This window comes from Ammospiza nelsoni, chromosome 20, assembly GCF_027579445.1.
Source record: "Ammospiza nelsoni isolate bAmmNel1 chromosome 20, bAmmNel1.pri, whole genome shotgun sequence".
Taxonomy (NCBI): Eukaryota; Metazoa; Chordata; class Aves; order Passeriformes; family Passerellidae; genus Ammospiza; species Ammospiza nelsoni.
In genome coordinates, this window is record NC_080652.1 from 10,963,560 (window position 1) to 10,979,943 (window position 16,384).

Genomic DNA, 16,384 nt, shown 5'->3' on the forward strand with positions numbered 1-16,384 from the left:
ATGCTGAAAGAAATGGCTTTTTGTGCAATTTGAGCTCTTACATTATGAAAGATATTTCTAATCTTTGCGGTTTTGTGAGAACGTTTTAAGACATGAAATGAATTCAGCGAATGGACCACAAACCAGAAGGCAAAGAAAGAAAAAACAAAGTATATTTCTTCTCTCCATTACGTGGTTGATTTGGGGAGGAAGAATGAGTCACTATTTTTTAGCACATAAAAGTGGCTGTGATTACCCCCGTTCCAAACCTGCCAATGTGCGCAGAAGGAAGGAGCTGCACTCAGCACTTGCCCAGGCTCTGTGGAACTGGTCTGCCCTCCCCTGGGAGGTGAGGACACCGGCAATTTCTTGGCAAGGGATGGGAGAAGAGCGCTGAGGCTCTGCCCCCTCCTGTGCCCGAACCAGCGGGGCTGCCCCTCTGCTGGCTCAGCTTCCTGCTCACCATGCCTAACCTACTGAGGAGTCAGTACATTGGAACAAATTCACATGTTGAGTAGTCTCTCATTTTAATTGCTTTCTGTTAGTCAAAATTATCTTGCCTTTTGAGGCAGATAAAATCAGGACAAAGATGGATACATGGGAAGAGCAAGCTTTTAAAGTTAGAGCACACGTCGTTTGTTCAGTGTGAGCTCCCCCTGGAACTGAGAGTTGGAGGAATCCTGCTGGGCTGGAAAACAGTAGTTCATCAGAATAACTACGGAGCTGGGGAGAAGACCGAGGTGGAGGCTTCAGGTCTGCTCTGTTTACAGCCAGGGATGGGAGCAGAATGGTTTTCTCTCTCCTGGGGTTTAGTGCCTGTATAAACTGCCAATATCCCACTTTCCTGGTAAGGGGCTGTTTGTCAAGTCAGAAGGAATCCTTGAAGGCCCTTTTCTTGAACTTAGAGAAAGGTCCCAGCCAGCCCAGAGCTGAAGCAGCATTTTTTGGTTGTAGTTTCCAGATTCATCAAGTTCTGCTTTAATTCTTGGTGCTCACAGTTTTAGTTTCTAAAATCCTGCCACTTCACGATCTCCACCTCTGAGATGCCTATTATCCCCGTTGTGCAATTACTGTGGATCACAGTTGTATCTATTTTTACTCTCTTGTTTTTCCCTTCAGTTTGTAATGCCTCTGGGAGTGAGTTCTGGGAACAATCTGCTTTGGTTTTAAGCTGTATGGTGCTGCCTCCTCTCCCATTATCACTCTCCGGTTTCAATGGCCCCATTGTGCTGTCTGTGCTGGCACTTTGTTTGCTTTGAAGTGTGGGTAAGAAGTTGCTCCGTCCCTCCAGTTTTATTCCGTGACCTGCGGCACTGACCTTCCTGCCGGGAGCGGTGTGACAGAGCGGCCATTGCTGCTGCCCACCTGAGGGCCCTTCAGGGCAGGTACGAGCTGCCGCGGCTTTCCCGCAGCCCCGCCGGCCCCCGCGCCTGCTCCCTGCGCCGGCTTTGCCTTGCTCTGGTCCCTCGTCCTTGGATGAGAGGAGTCGGGGATCCCATGGATCCCATGTTTTTAGTACTTTGACAATGAGAGTTTTTCCTTGTGAAATTTTGGCTTCTGCCATTGATCGAGAGAGACAAAAAATTAATTCCAATGAGGCAAGAAATGCTGTAAAGCAGAATTGTTCTAATGTAATTTCTGACTGCATTAAACTCCTTCCACTGTGCATTTCTCAGGCTTTATTGAATCCCAGCCAATTTCCTTCAGCTTTGTCTCATTTCCCTTCAAAGTTGGCGTTTCTCAGCTCCAAGATATTTGTGTTGCTGCCCTTTCTGCAGACCCTCATCTGCATTTCAAACCTGGTGAGAGATTACCATCCCTGTATCTTAGGTATCTCTGTAGTCATTTAGTACACCTGGCTCGCATCCAGCCCTTGGACGCAGACTTCTCTCTGATCTGGCTGACAGTGTAAAGCAGCTGCTCTCCTGTACTATCCCCAGGAACACAGGCCCTTCCGTAAGCGTCCTGTTGTTTCCCAAATGAAGGAAAATCCCCCCTGGACCACACTGCTTGCCCTGTTGACAGACCTCCCAAGTCTTTTCCCTTCCCTTTCCTTTTCTTAGGCAGCCACAGTCACGCTGCTTGGTGCTCTCCTCGGAGGCTGTAGCTCTGTGCCCATATGTTTGGCTGCAGCCGTGGCAGGTCCCAGGTGCTGAGTGCTCTGCTGGGGCACGGGGACAGGCCAGGGATGAGTCTTTGTGTAGGCAGGCACTTGGATGTGCTTCTGATGAATATGTAAGATCTCACCGTGAGCACTGGGCTAATGAATTGCAGTTCTAGCATTTACTGAAGAAGTGTCACAAACATAATGGGGACAAAATTTGCTTAAAATATGTTTTGAACATCTGTGGCATTTTTCTCCCAGTTTATTCAGCTCTGATTTTTGTGCATCTTATTTATTTTGGACTGTGAAACTACACTAGTTATTTTAACTTTGTTTGTTTGTTTGTTTTGAATAAACTTTCTTTTACTATTCTGGAGACAGAATGGTACCACAAACTGTTTGCCTTACTTCCAGGAGACATTATGTTATTAATGCTTTCTAAAACTTTTGGTTTTATTTCTACTAAAGCTTGGACTCGAAGCCTACAGTTGCTGTTCAGAAGAGAGGTATTAGCTGTGACCCACGTGTACTGTGCGGAATGCAAAGGTGGGATTAGATGGGGAGAGTTTTCAGTGTACTCTGAGTGCACAAATCCTGCAAAGCTCTTATGGTGCTGGTCTCTCCCTGGATGACTCCCTGGCAGAATTTCTCTCAGTCTGCCCTGAAGGCCCATCCCTGAGCTGGTTGGATTGTGCCCTGTGCTCGGGCTGCTGGGGGTGGCAGTGTCCCATCCCCCTGAACTTGTCTCACAAAGCAGTTCTCAATTGAACAGCGTTAGCCCACGTGATGGGTGAATCCAGGTCAGAGAGCATGGTCCCTTCACATCTGCTCCGTGCTTGCTGCTGACATTTTCATTCAGCCTGCCTGTACTGGGCAGCAATGGAGGTCTGTGAAGGGGGGACAGAAACATCTTTCTGCTGGGGGAGGACAATGGCAGGACCTCCCAGTAACTGCAGCTGTGTCGGGGCTCTGAATACAGCGGGCCACTCTTGGCAGTGCTACTGAGGTCTGGCTCTTGGAAAGCAGCACTGTGATTCAGCTGTCACTCACCTCCCAGCAAAGGGAGCTTTGAAAAGGCGCCTCTGCTGCTCTCCTGGAGTAGCAAATATTTCCTAGGCCTGTGCTGCTGAATGGGAGAGATTGCCATTGTCCTCCTTCCCCTCTCAGGCTTGCTGGGCTTGCTCTAAATGGGCCTTTTGCAAGGGAACAATAAGCCCAGCGAAGGGTCCAGGTTGCACATGTCTGAGCAGTGAGAACACTCCAACACTTGTTCATTGGCTCCTGTGATGTGAAAAGCTGTGCTGCCGACAGGGCAGGGGTTTTCCAGCCACAGCTGTGGTTTGTTTTCTCTCTCAGGTTGTGCTGCTTTGGGTGTACATCTGCATGTTTCAACTAATTTCCTAGAAAATATTTTTGCCCCAAGATTTACACTGTCCTCAGAAATCTGTTTCCTTTTGCAGCCGAAGCTCTGTGATGAGTTTGCAGTGAAACTCACCAGGCAGGTGGGAGCTGAGTTCAAATGGCTCTGCTCTGATAAACTTTAGCTAAGGTTTGGTAGAATGTCCCCAAACTTTCTATTGCCTCGTGGTTTTGTGGCAAAACCACATCCACCTCTCTGATTCAAACCTGGCCGAAATCTGTGGCTTGGGCTGACATTCACAATGAGCTTCAGGGCTAGAAGAAGTTGCTTCTCAGGAATCTGTATAGAGACAAAGGTACAATTTTCTTCCTGGACCATGGAACATTTTCTAGTTTTCCTCTGACCTTCTCATGAAACTTTCAGTGTCACAGAATTACACACTGTTTTTCTACACAACTGAGGTTACTCCTGCCCTCTTTCCCCCTGCTGCAGCTGAAATAATGATTTTTGTGTATGTAGCATTGATTTGCAAGAAGGTCTTAGTATTCTGAAGCTTTTATTTATTGAGAAGGAGGACTAGGTCCTACCCAAGGAAGAAATTGGTTTGGTCTCCCATTGGAAGCATTAAGCTGTACAATAGAATACAATAAAAACTTATCACAGGGAGACAAATATAAACATATCGTGTTACAATCTGGATTTCTCATCTGAAAATCAGAAATATAGCCATAATCATCTTTAAAAAAAAAGTATTTTAGTTTTTAGACCCCACCAAGATCCCAAATATAGTAGAATATATTCACTTGCTCTACCTGCAGTATTTCTTTTTAGGGGTCATTTAGCAATGGTGTGTCTAAGAATGCCTTAAGACTAGGAGCAGCATTTGGTGGCTCACAGTGTCCTTACTCCTCCGAAGTGTGGCTGACACGATGGGCTTTGTTTCCCAACATTGCCTGTGTAGATGCCTGAGGGATTGGAGAATTTTTCAGTATATATAATCTCTACTTACATACTCCTACAAATCAATGTCAGCTTTTATTTAAAAACACTATCAGAAAAATTAAGTCTTTCTTCTCTTCAGACATTGGATGGTCTGATTTTTCTCCTGTGCTACTCTTGCTCTAGTGCAATTTCCGCTGGTGCTTTTCCTGATTTAGGCCTGTCTGAGTGAAAGGAGAATCAATGCTGCCTTTGCCAAGTGGCTCGGACTGCAGCCTGGCCGCACCACCCGTCATCAGGAAGTTTGCAGAATTGAGGTGACCGCACCCTGGCTGCGAGTCTGGGGTTCTGCGCTGTGGCGTGTCCTCCAAACGCCAGTGAGGAAAATCTCTTTGGAAGTTTCTGCCTTGCTCATCCCATTTACTGAAACTAAATTTCAGGAAGCTAATCGGGCAGAGAGTGCAAAGGATGAAATGTTAGAAATCAAATTAATGAAGCTGAATCACCAATTTGTGACCTAGAAGACTATTAGGAGTGATCAGAATTAATTAACTCTCCTTTGCAATGCTTCAGAGGAGGCCAGCGAGCATGGAGGCAGGGGACAAGGATGGGATGTGACTACCTGGGCTGGGCTGGCCCCAGCCGGGCTCCAGTGGCCACTCATGGAGCACAATTGGCAGGAGCGGGCAGGAGAGCTGCCATGGTCCATTCCTGTGTCCTGCTCTTCTCTGCTTGCTCAGGGACGTGTGGATGAAGCTGTGAAGAAGCAGCCATCCTGTTATTTGTGATGGAAGTGCAGGGCGATCCAAGGGACTGAGTGGGATTTTGAATTTTCTAGTAGAACGATACTGACAATTCCTAGGAAAGGTCTCATCACTGCTCCCATTCTATGACTTTGTTTCTTTGGCTCAAGCGCTGCTTGCGGGTTGAGGCTAGAGGTATCTGATGGCAAGTGGCCACTTCACATTCCATCTTGGAAGCCTGGCAGCAGCCACCAGAGGCAGAGAACCCATGGCACAAAATCTGACTGGTATTTTCCTGGTTTAATCAAAGCCAGGATTGAGTCCTAAACACTTATAGGGAAAGATGATACATGTATTAAGTTGTAGCTTCTTTTCTTTCAAAGGTCAGAGTTTCAGACAGGTCTGGTTGATAGCTGCCAAAATTAATTGGTCATTTGGGATACTCACTGATATGAAGTCAACTTTTTATTGAAGTGAATGTGAAAGGTAATATCTACTTTAGTAATATTTGGGATTTTTAAAGAAAGTGAATATTTTCCTCACCATTCTTTTTGGGACAAATATGGAGAAAGAAGATACGTAATCATAATTATTTTCACTAACTAGAACTGCAGTGTTTCTTCTTGCATCAATAAATTCTTTTCATATTCTAAACTGCCCATGGGAGGAAGAATTGGTGAAGAGATGGCTCCAGTTTCTTGAATAATGCATTGTTTAGTAAATGGACTGTCCGATCAGGAAATAGTCCTCTGAATATGATCAACATCGACATTGCTGGCTGGACAACTTACAAAGGAGCATTTTGAAATTAATTTGATGATTATGAAAATGTCTTGGATCCTTTGCTGAAGGCTAAATAAACACAATTAAAATATTCTTAGTTTTCAATGTGCTTTGTTCAGTTCATTAAGTGTAACTAGAGCTTCCAGTTATCTGCATTTAGTTTTTCAAAAAATTGGAGGGTATTTTTAGAGCAATGTAAAGCTTATTGCTAATTACACCTGGGGGGGAATCTCATTAGATATTCATTTGCTCTCAGAGCTTAAAACAATTCTAATGAGCTGCATTAGTTGTGATAACACTAACTGACTCTCTCTTGTCTGCTCCCTCTGGCTTGTCTGAAACAAACAAAGATTCTGTGGAGCCTGGAGCTCAGCAAATGTGACCTTGGCTATCTTTTGGGCCAAGGGGAAAGAGGTACAGTCCCGAGGACAGGGAGAGTCTGCTGCAATCACGGCTTGGAGCTGAATGACCTCACAGCCAGGACACCAGAGCAGGGGAGATGCCTTGTCCTGGCCCTGCTGCAGCCCTGGCTGTGCTGGGGAGGGCCAGTCCCCCTTTCCAGCCTTTCCTGCCACCTCTGCTGAAAGGGTGGTTTAAGATCTCATCGAGGCCCTAAGAGGCAGCCTGGAAAGCACCTGTGAGAGGCCTGACTTAGCTTCTCCCCTACAGACTGAACCATCCCTAGGCCATGCCTGGCCAGGTGGGTGCAGCTGGGGAGCTCTTGGACTCAGAAGAATTCAGGAAAACCCAGAGGAGCAGCTGTTTTTCCACTTCACATGGCTGCTGCTCAGAGTAGCCCTCAGTGTAAAGCTTTGTCAGCCAGGCTGTCTGCCTGGAGCAAGGCCATGAAGGGTGACAAGCTTGGTTCTCAGTCCTCTGCTCCACCAGCTGCCAGAAGAATTGCTGCTTTGTTTTGCCTGCGGATTGGAAGGGTTTCTGGCAAGGAACCATCTCTGCCTTGGATGACCTAAACACAGGACAGTGAAAGAGAAGCTGAAGGGAAGAGTTGCCTTGCCTTGCCTTGCTTTGCCTTGGTGGGAAGGACATGGAAGTCAGAACTGTTTTTACTTCTCCCTACACCAGTACATTGTGGATGAACTGGGAAGCCTGTGAAGAGTTCAGTCCTTGCTGGACTTAGAAATTATTTACAGCTGGTCCTTCTATTGCTTCACACTAAGCACCACCAATGACTCAAACTCAAAAACAACTGCCTAAATAAGTGTTGAAGTTGCTCCTTTCCATTTTATAAATGTAGTGTCTTTGTCCAGGGCAATGAGAACACACAGAGAAAACAAACTGCAGCCACTCCCCATGATGGACTGTAACAAGCCCATGAAACTGTGGGAATGTGTTTAAATCAGCTCTTTCTAATCATGCAGAACAACCTATTGGCCTGGGAAAAAGCCTGTTTATGTAGCTCTGTAAGCAACATAGGATATTCATCTCCTCATGTGGTGTGTGAGGAAGCTTCTTGTTCTCACAGGTATCTCAATAAGTGGCGTGGCAGAAAAGTGGCTGTGAGTTGAGACACTCCTTGGAGGCCAGGGAGACTCAATGTGGGTGCAAAGTGGCACACTGAGAGGGTTTACTGCTGCTTCTGGGAGAGGCAGGTAATGGTGTAGGAATGATCACACACAGAGCAGGATATATGGGATTCTTTGGTAATTGGGGACATTTTGGCATTGGAGCTGAGCAGGAGAACAAACTGCCAGAGTCTGCTCGTCAGCAGGAAGAAAAGGGCTGGCTGCAAAGATAGAAACTAATTTTGTTCTAATCTATTGGTTGTAGAGTAGGGGAAAGGCAAGTAGAAATATCAGGCTTGGCTACTGGCAGAGAGAATACACCTGAGTCAGAGAGAAGCTGCCTGGACCAAAGTTGTAAGTAGAAAGGTGGAAACCAGACTTTATTCCTCAAAGGCTAAGAGAGCACAGAAAATGAAGCTTTCAGGGAGCTGAAGGGTGTGAAGTGGATGGTTGGTACCAAACCCCCTACTCCATGGCTCTCTTATTAAAGAGGTTAAAGGAACTGTGGGTCTAAATTGGAAAGGTTTTCACAGGCACTTCACAGAGCTGAAGTGTTTTGCAGGAGATTCCTCAAAGGTGGAAGGCGGACAGCCTCCCACCATTATTTAAGGAACGACCCAGATGTGCACCAGGGTCTTGCAGGGAAGTTCGTTTCCCTTCAGGTGAAGACAAGTCTTAGAAAATGTTTTAATAGATGAAAGGTGGCCTGTTGAGAAACGCACAGCTTGACCAAAGATAGCCAGTATGGTTTCCGGAAAGGACCTTTTCTGCCTCGCTAACTTTTGGAAATTTCTTTTTTTAGAACATACACTCCCGTCGGCATAGACAAGAGGCTAAGCAGGAGTCAGGAGAGGCTTGGATCTTCAGACGGTGTTTGACAGGGTCCCACGTCGGAGGTTAATGTCTAAAGGTGGGGAGTTGGAAAGGGGAAGAATTGGCTCACTGATTGAAAATTGGCCAGAGGACAGGAGCAGAGTGGGGAAAGGAGGCATAAATAGAAGCCTTTCAAGATGAAAGACAAGTTAATAAAGGAGCGTGTACTGTAGGAGACTGCACTGGCAGATCCTGGTCTTTCTGATAGTTACAGTGTATGAAAGACTTGGCTGAGGACATAGAAAGCAAGATTTCCTAGTTTGCAGATCACATCAGATTTGGGAGGAGTGGTGAATAATGAAGAATTCCAATACAGGCAAAGTGGAGATCACTTCTAGGCTTTGATATGATGACAAATACAGACCTAGACAGAGCAAGACATTTTACAGCCACATATTGGGTTACTGGTATCTAACTTCTTTTTAAAGAGTCTGGGATGGTCATTGGTTTTAATACTTCCCAGTAGGTTTTATTTCTTGCCAAGCTGCTGGAAGAGGCTCACCGAGAGTCTGCTTGTGTACATCATAAATTTTATTTTGTGTTTTGGCTGGTAGAACTCATGATAGAACAACTGCACATGTTTGAAAGAGCAAAGGCATCTTGAATTGAAAAGGGCAGAAAGTAAGACTGAATGGACCAGTTTAGAAGGAATATGCAGGGGGTCCTTTGAGGTTCAGCCCAAAGGTCAGAATAGCTCAATGACCTTGGAGAACAAACCAAGTCCACCAAACCCACACAGTAAAACCCATCTGCCTCAAAGTTGAAGTGGCATCTTTCCAGTATGTCTCGTTCCTGCAGTGGTGAACAATGCTAGCCAAGATGAAGCCTTTTAGGAGCTCCAGTCACACTGCACAGCTGGGGAGGTAATTCACATGTCTATGTGTAACCTAAAGGAGCCTGGTTGATGGTGGGGGAGCAGATCTGTGAACTGGTCTATCTTGGCTCTCTTGAATTCAAAGGATCAATGACGTTTTCCACTGTCTCACAGTAAATACTGTGGTGGTGGAAGGAAGGGGTGTCTGTGCTAATGCTTAGGTTAAGTTTCTCTAAGGCAGCTTCAGGCGTTTGGAAAGAACTGATGAAAGAGGGGGATTCTTGGAAGCCAAGTGCTGCGATGAGAGTCAGCCCCCTGCAGCCAGGCTGAGCATCACCTCAGTGCCTCTGCCAAGGCAATGGACACCAGGGCCCCCAGTCTGGGCTGGAACCTGTTTGGAGATTGCTGACATCAGCCACATAAAATCACTGAGCTTGTGGAACGAGATGGAGTTCAGCTGTCTGATTATGGCACAGAGACTCTCCTTGAGACCCATCAGAGCTTCTCCCAAAATGTCTGTTTTGAAAGTTAAACCTCTGAGTGTTTTACATCAATAGTGAAAGTGTCCTCACTGGGGACTCTCCCCAGGCCTACTCCTCAGTGATTTATTTCTTGTCCTCCAACTAGGCTTGTGTAAATTCCTTAGGTTATTTTTTTGGGTACTAATTAACTGTGCAGTAGAAATCATATTATACAACTGGTAATGAGCAAAATCCCAGACACACTCATACACCAACCAAACCTTGGCAAATAGTAATTAGCTCAGGAGTTGATACTCCCTGATTCTGCATTTCATTTTTTTTTTTTTTTCCTGAGGAAAAAAAAGCCCTACATAATGAGCTCTTTGAACCTAAATCAAACAACATTTTCAGTGGGGACAGGTAATGAAATGTTAGTCAAACCCATTGCAATGGGCAGATCAATCACTGCCTTGTAAGATCTGAAAGGAACTCTGAGATAATGGTGGCAGAATGGCTCCCATTGCAAATCTTCCAGTCCCAGCCTCTGTGGCTCACCCAGGTATGGAGCAGGGAGCTCTTTCTTTCAATCCCAGCACTCAGAAAAGCGAGTTGCTGAAAGCAACGGGATTGAGACAAGAAAAGGGCTTTCACTTTTGGATCAAGCCAGCAAATTCTCTGTGCCAAGAGGGAACCTGGAAAGGGTATTAAGTCTAGCAGGAATGTTGAGGGAACTGAATATGTGTTCTTGGCCTCATGGCAACAACAAGGGAGCGTATAAAGCAAACAGTTGTGAGCTACTGAGCTCAGCTGTTCACCAGGGAGATGAACGGTTTGCTGGAGCTCCAGTTTCCACATTAGCATCATACAACAGCCTCATCTATTAGTACAGTGTGCTCTCGTGTCACAGATGCTGTTGCAGCACTGAATCACTTCCCAAGGCACTAACTTTTTAGTTTCTCCTCAGCAATAAGGCTTTTTGGAAAACAAAATATTGGTCCCTCAAGAAATTCTAGTATTTCAGATTTTTTTTTTTTGGTCCTAAATTGTGATTAAAATCAAAATGTTGAAATGTTATATTAGTCACAATAGCTGAAATATTTCAGTTGGGAAAAAACCTGCAAAGTAACATTATCAAACCATTACAAATCTCTTATACTGAAGCATTTCTTTGCAATAATTTCCAAGTGTCAGAGATGATATATAGCAGTAAAGTATATAGAGATACACAGTTCAGAATGGAGGAACAAATTGTTCAGAAGTATTCCTATTTCAAGCTTTGTTGAGCTGCCCACGTTCCCAGGGAGCACTTCTGTTCTTGATGAAATAGCATGTCCTGATTTTTGACATTTGGTCAAAAGCATTTGGAGCATCTCTGCTCAGCAAAAGTGGCTGTGGTGAGGGCAGGCACAGCTCTTGTCACCCAGTTTGTTTAATATTTGTTTTTGCTTCAGCTATAACCCTGAAAGTCTCTTACTCTTGCTGTACCTTTAGCATTATCTCTCTCTGCATTATTACTGCATTATTTGGAAATTAAATCCAGGCTATGACATTTTGTCATGCATGTTTGGAGGATTTGCTTCTGGAGCAGACACTGGCACTGATGGCATCAATGGCTGTTTCAGTGTCCTGGTCCTCTTTACTGACAGGCACTCCTCACCTGTCAGTGTGCTACTTACTCTCCTCCAAATCCATGGGACACTTCATCTGTCTATGTGTCTGTCTGTCTGTCTATCCATGGTCTTCTAACAGGGCTGCTGAGCCTTGGTGCCTGAGAGCACACACCTTAGGTGACATCATTAATCACCTGCCTGATTAGCTGTGCTTTGAATTACTTGAAATACATAAAAGTGCTGCTGGTAATTTGGTTTTTCAGAGTGTTTCCCTGGGATTCAGATCATTGTGCCTGGTCCCTGGAGGTGGAAGGAGGAGCACCATCCCAAAGCAACCTCTGAGGAGGGGTTGTATTTCTGTTTTCTCCTTTCTTGGGCAGAGATGCTGGTGCAGGTTAATCCTTGAGCTGGGCACCTCCACCCTTTGTATTTTATTGTCTGGCATGCATTTTGCAAGCCAAATTGATTAGTGTTCACCAAGGCAAGAGCCCAAGTCTCTTGGCCTCTGCAACAGGCCTTCCCTGACATTCAGACAGCCTCGGGGCCTTTACTATCTTTCTAAACACTTTCCTTCTCTCCTGTAGAGCTGCCTTATTACAGCAATAAAAATAACAAGGTCCCTGCAGACCTCTTTATAAAGAACAATTTAGAGCCAGGAGTAAGTGTGAGGATTGGGATGAAAATAGGCTATCACAGTGCTAATGTGATATACAGGTACGATCTGTGTATTATATTGGCACGGGGAAGTTGTGTGTCTTGGGAAGCAGGGACTCAGTGTGTGACTGGTTTAGGTGGCTGCAGACAGACAGAAACAGTGGGTTTGACACCCACCCTTGGGAAGGGCCTGGGACAGCATGGGGTGACCGTGACAGGTTTGGAATGCTTCTGTCAAATGTAGGAAATGCAAACACCAAAAATAATGTAAATCTATCCAAGGACAATATTAATGTTTAGATGTGTTAGACTGGAACAACAAATACAATATGAAATCCTGGATCTCATGTTATTCCCTCATTTCTGTGGGCATTTTCAAGTCCTTTTCACGGCCTCCATCAGAAGCAGCTGGGTTGAAGAGAGATGTAGAAAACAAAGGCAAAAAGGTGAAACCACTCCAGATCCCACCTCCTACCTCAAGTTTTGCTGTGTGTCTGCCCCTCTGATCTGTGTTGCTTCAGACAGCTGAGGAGACACAGGTACAAAGCAATGGCAGATCAGTTACTGAGCTTGCCCAGGGCAAAGCAGAGGGTTAAATGGCTTGCAGGGGTGGCAAGAAAAGGTAATTGAACCTTTTGCTGCTGGTCTGGGGGAAGAGGAAAGGAGAATGGAGTGGTGTCCCTTATGGAAGAAGTATTTCTGAATTGAGAACCTGCCGGTGGTGGAACTGCTATTTCTTCCAAAGGTCAAAAATCCCAACTGGTACATGGAGCAAAAGAATGGGCTCAGCTGCAGCAGGGGCAAGGGCAGCCACACCATGGAGACAAAAGGCAAGAACTGCAGAAAATGAAAGGATTTTACTCTCCTCTCCTGCTTCATTTCAAATGGAGGGTGAAGACGAAACAGACTAGGATTCCTAAGGAGGATTTCAGGCACGTACATTGCATGCACTTCTGTCGGGAGGGGAGCAGTTTGAAGGATGACTTGTGATACTGGTACTAGCACAATATTTCTGCATTATCTTTATTTTATTTTAAAGACCCTGTATGCATTGCAAGACGTGAAAAAACAGCAGCTGCACACATCAGTGAGGTGGAGCAGATAGAAATATAAAGGCTTATTAACAGAAGGTTGATGTATGAATCACAGCCACATGTTTTTCTCCTCCTGCTCTACACACAATTTTTTTTATTTTATGTTGTTTTTCAGAGGAAGTGAGGTGTTCCTCTGCTTACATAGAAATTTTGAGTACCTGCTGCAGGGCTGTTTTATTCTGTGATCCTTTCTTCCAGAGTGGTTTCTCTCCAATACCTCTCAGTCTGAAAGGCTCCTGCTCTGCCTGGCAGCTGGAGGAGAAAGTGCTCCAAGCACGGGAGCCCTGACAAGGGGGCTCTTCTACTGACTTCCACTGAGGTGTGCTAGATTCCAGTGTTTGCTGTGCAGCTCAGGAGAGCAGGCTCTGCTGGGCAGGAGGAGCTGCCCAGCGCTGGGATTTCCTGTGTGACATCTGCCCTGCCGGCAGTTTGAAACACAGCAACGTGAAGGTCCTGGAAAACCCAGAATGGCTTTACCTGGAAACCTCATTAAAGGGAAATGAAATTGCTCTTGCTCTAACCACACTCAGTGATAGCTGTAGCAGCTTGGCCTGTCACTTCCTGTTGCCACCCTGCTCCTAGGGCTTGGCTTGGCTGAAGAGCTTGCAGTGCTGTGGGACTGCACCCAGAACCTTGGGCGCTTACTTGTCCTGCATCTTCCACATCCAGGTGATTCAAAGCCAATTCTAGTGTTGCAGCTGCATGGACATAGGAGAGGATTGAAGTCTGTTGCTTTCATTTTTAAGGTGTAATGAGAAATTACAATCCCAACTGAGGAATTCAGAGCTGAAACTACACTTTTCAAGGGGTGCAGTAACACCTGGTGATCACAGTGGCAACTCTTGTCCCAGCACAACAGCTGGAGTCTCAGACAGACCCTGGAGGCATTGCACAATTTTATAATAAAAAAGATTGATGTGAAAAAGTGGTTTTGTCACTCAGTATAGCTAAGGGAGAAAAATCAGATGACAGAGGAGGTGCAGTTTGCCATTGTCTGGTGCAATTCACAGAGCCACATGCTTGGTGAACATCTGGCCTCAAGGCTGTCGTGGGGATGGAGGAGGGAGCAGGAGAGGAGTGAAATGAGGCAGCAGGATAAGGCTTTGTCTGAAGACTTTGAAATACAGGTGTACATAATGCTGAAAAAGCAGAATGAATGGTAACCTATTTTGTGGCTTTTTGATGTCTAACTTAGCTGCCAGTTGTGGTAGCAGCTTTGTTGGTAGCTGTCTTAGAACAGAAGGTGTGTTGTTCTTGCTGTCCTGCTCGTGCTGTTGTTGGGAAGAGGGTTTGCTCTGAACATTCTGGATGAAAAGCAGTGGCCCCTCTCTCACCCAGTGACCCCCAGCACCAGCCTCAGAGGCCAGGGCTGAGTTAGAGCCTTTCTTTCAGCAGCAGACTTCATGTCTCACAGACCTGCTTAGAAGTGCCCCAAAGGGCTGAACTTCAGCTGGATGGCCAGAGGGATGTTTTAGCTGTGGGCTTGCCAGTGTTTGCCAGGGGACCAGCTCTGCTGGCACTGAGCTCCACTGTGGCAACAGGCTCTGCCCTGCTGACCTGGCAAGTGGGATGGGCACAGCTTTCGCAGGCCCTGTTCTCCTGGTCCCATCATTGGCCACGTACCTGGGCAGCTGAGGCCAGGGGGAACAGAGTCCTGATTTTGTTTGGCTCAGTACTACTCCATGTCATCCTCTTGTTTTTGTCCTGGCTCATTCCTTGGCTCCTCTAAGATGTAACTTGGCAGGAGCACAATGCCCAGTGCACACACTTGGCAGCCCAGCTCTTGCTCCATGGCTTGAGTGTTGCTAAATGAATGATGCAACTGACTTCTGAATCCAGGCCTCTCTTGCATATTAAGTTACTGTTGCCTCCTCAATATGTTTTTCTGTACTACAGGCAAGTCCCTCTGGTCTTTCTTTGTGCTTTAGTGAGGATTATCTGCCCCCTATAAAAAGCCTACCAGAGCTGTCCAACATTTGGACTGGTCCCAAAGAAACTTAAGGACCCACAGGGCACTGTTTAAAAAATATAAAACAATGTCTTTCTGTGCTATCCTCCACAAAACCTCCTGCTGGCCAGCTGACTTGTACTCCAGGCAGTCACCCTACAGCCCCCAGCTCTCCCAGTGCTGCTCAGCAGGCCATGTAGCACGCCAGGCTGTGGCCAGCAGCACCTCGTTTGTCCGTGGCTGGAGGCGAGCGTGCAGCGCTGCTCTGTGCCTGCCCTGCGAGGGGCGGCTGCCGGGAGCCCCCTGGCAGAGTCTCCTCCTCGACTCGATCGAGGCTTGCGAGCACGAGATTGCTGTAATATTGAGCAAGGTTTTCCAACACATGCTTTTCTCTGGCAAATCGCCACCCACAGTGCCGTGTGCCAACATAACACTTTGACTTAAAGAGGGAAAACTGCCAGATAAATGTTTTAGTTGCAGGCCTGTTTCATTGTTGAATTCTAAAATCTTGGCGAAAGCCTTTGCCAGTGGATGGGGAAGCAGCCTTGCTGTCGATGCTGGTGAATAGGGACTAAAGCAAATGTGCTCAGGGATGACATTTGGTGGACATCACCCACCAGCTAATTACGTTCTGTTCCCTGCCTCTGCACCAAAGGCATGCAGAGTGGATCAGGGACAACGGAGTGAGGGACCCTTTAATTGTCCAGTGATCAGCAAGCTAGAAGATTTCTTGTGATTTTGGGGAATATAGCAGTGATTTGGGGGTACTTTCTGAGTCTGCAGATTGCTTGCTCAGTGAGATGTTGGTCTTTCATGGTTAGGGGGATATGTTCCTGGGATCAAGCAGTGCTTCACTGGGGCAGAACAGTAAAAGAGCCAAAGGAAAATTTTCATTGCACTTGAGTGCCTGTAATGGGGGGGAGCACAGCTCTGCTCCCTCTGTTCCGTGCTGGAACCCACCTGCTGGGGTGTTGCCATCCCCGGGCTCTGTTAGCTGCATGCAGCCTCTCCAGCCACCCTGGACACAGAGAAAATGGGGCTAGGTGCACAGTCCAGGCGCAATGTCATCAGCAGATCATTCTGAAACAACACGGATTAATACTACTTTGCTTCCCTCTGCCTGGAGCTGAAAGCACAAGAGGTGTCAGAAGAATCTGTGCTCTTCTGCCCCAGACCCAGAGAACCAGACATTAGCAAAATGTCAAAGAGTTAAGCAATAGGAAAGAAAATGCTGAACTTCCCTGTGAAAGCACTACTTGCAATAGAAAAATCTACAGTAATTGTTGTTTTCTAAAGAAACCCTTGTTTGCATGGCCTGTGTCTTCCAGGGTAGCCACCTACACAGCTAATCTTCATCAGGGATCATTTATTTTGTTTTCAGATCATTGTCTACACTAATTGTCTTAAACAAGAGTAACTTCCTTTCTCTTTATTCCCTGGTGGTCTTGATAGGTTTTAATTACCTTTAGGTGGTTCCCCGTATAATTGCGCATCAAGTT

At 46.1% G+C, this 16,384-nt stretch overlaps 1 protein-coding gene across 1 annotated transcript in view; it reads left to right on the forward strand.

The window, feature by feature from the left end:
* The first annotated feature begins 1,345 nt into the window (after positions 1–1,345).
* NEK6 (NIMA related kinase 6) overlaps positions 1,346–16,384 on the forward strand; it is a 101,995-nt gene continuing 86,956 nt past the window's right edge. The window contains exon 1 of the mRNA XM_059486217.1: positions 1,346–1,364. The gene's annotated coding sequence lies outside the window, so the exon portion shown is untranslated. The remainder of the gene's footprint in view (positions 1,365–16,384) is intronic.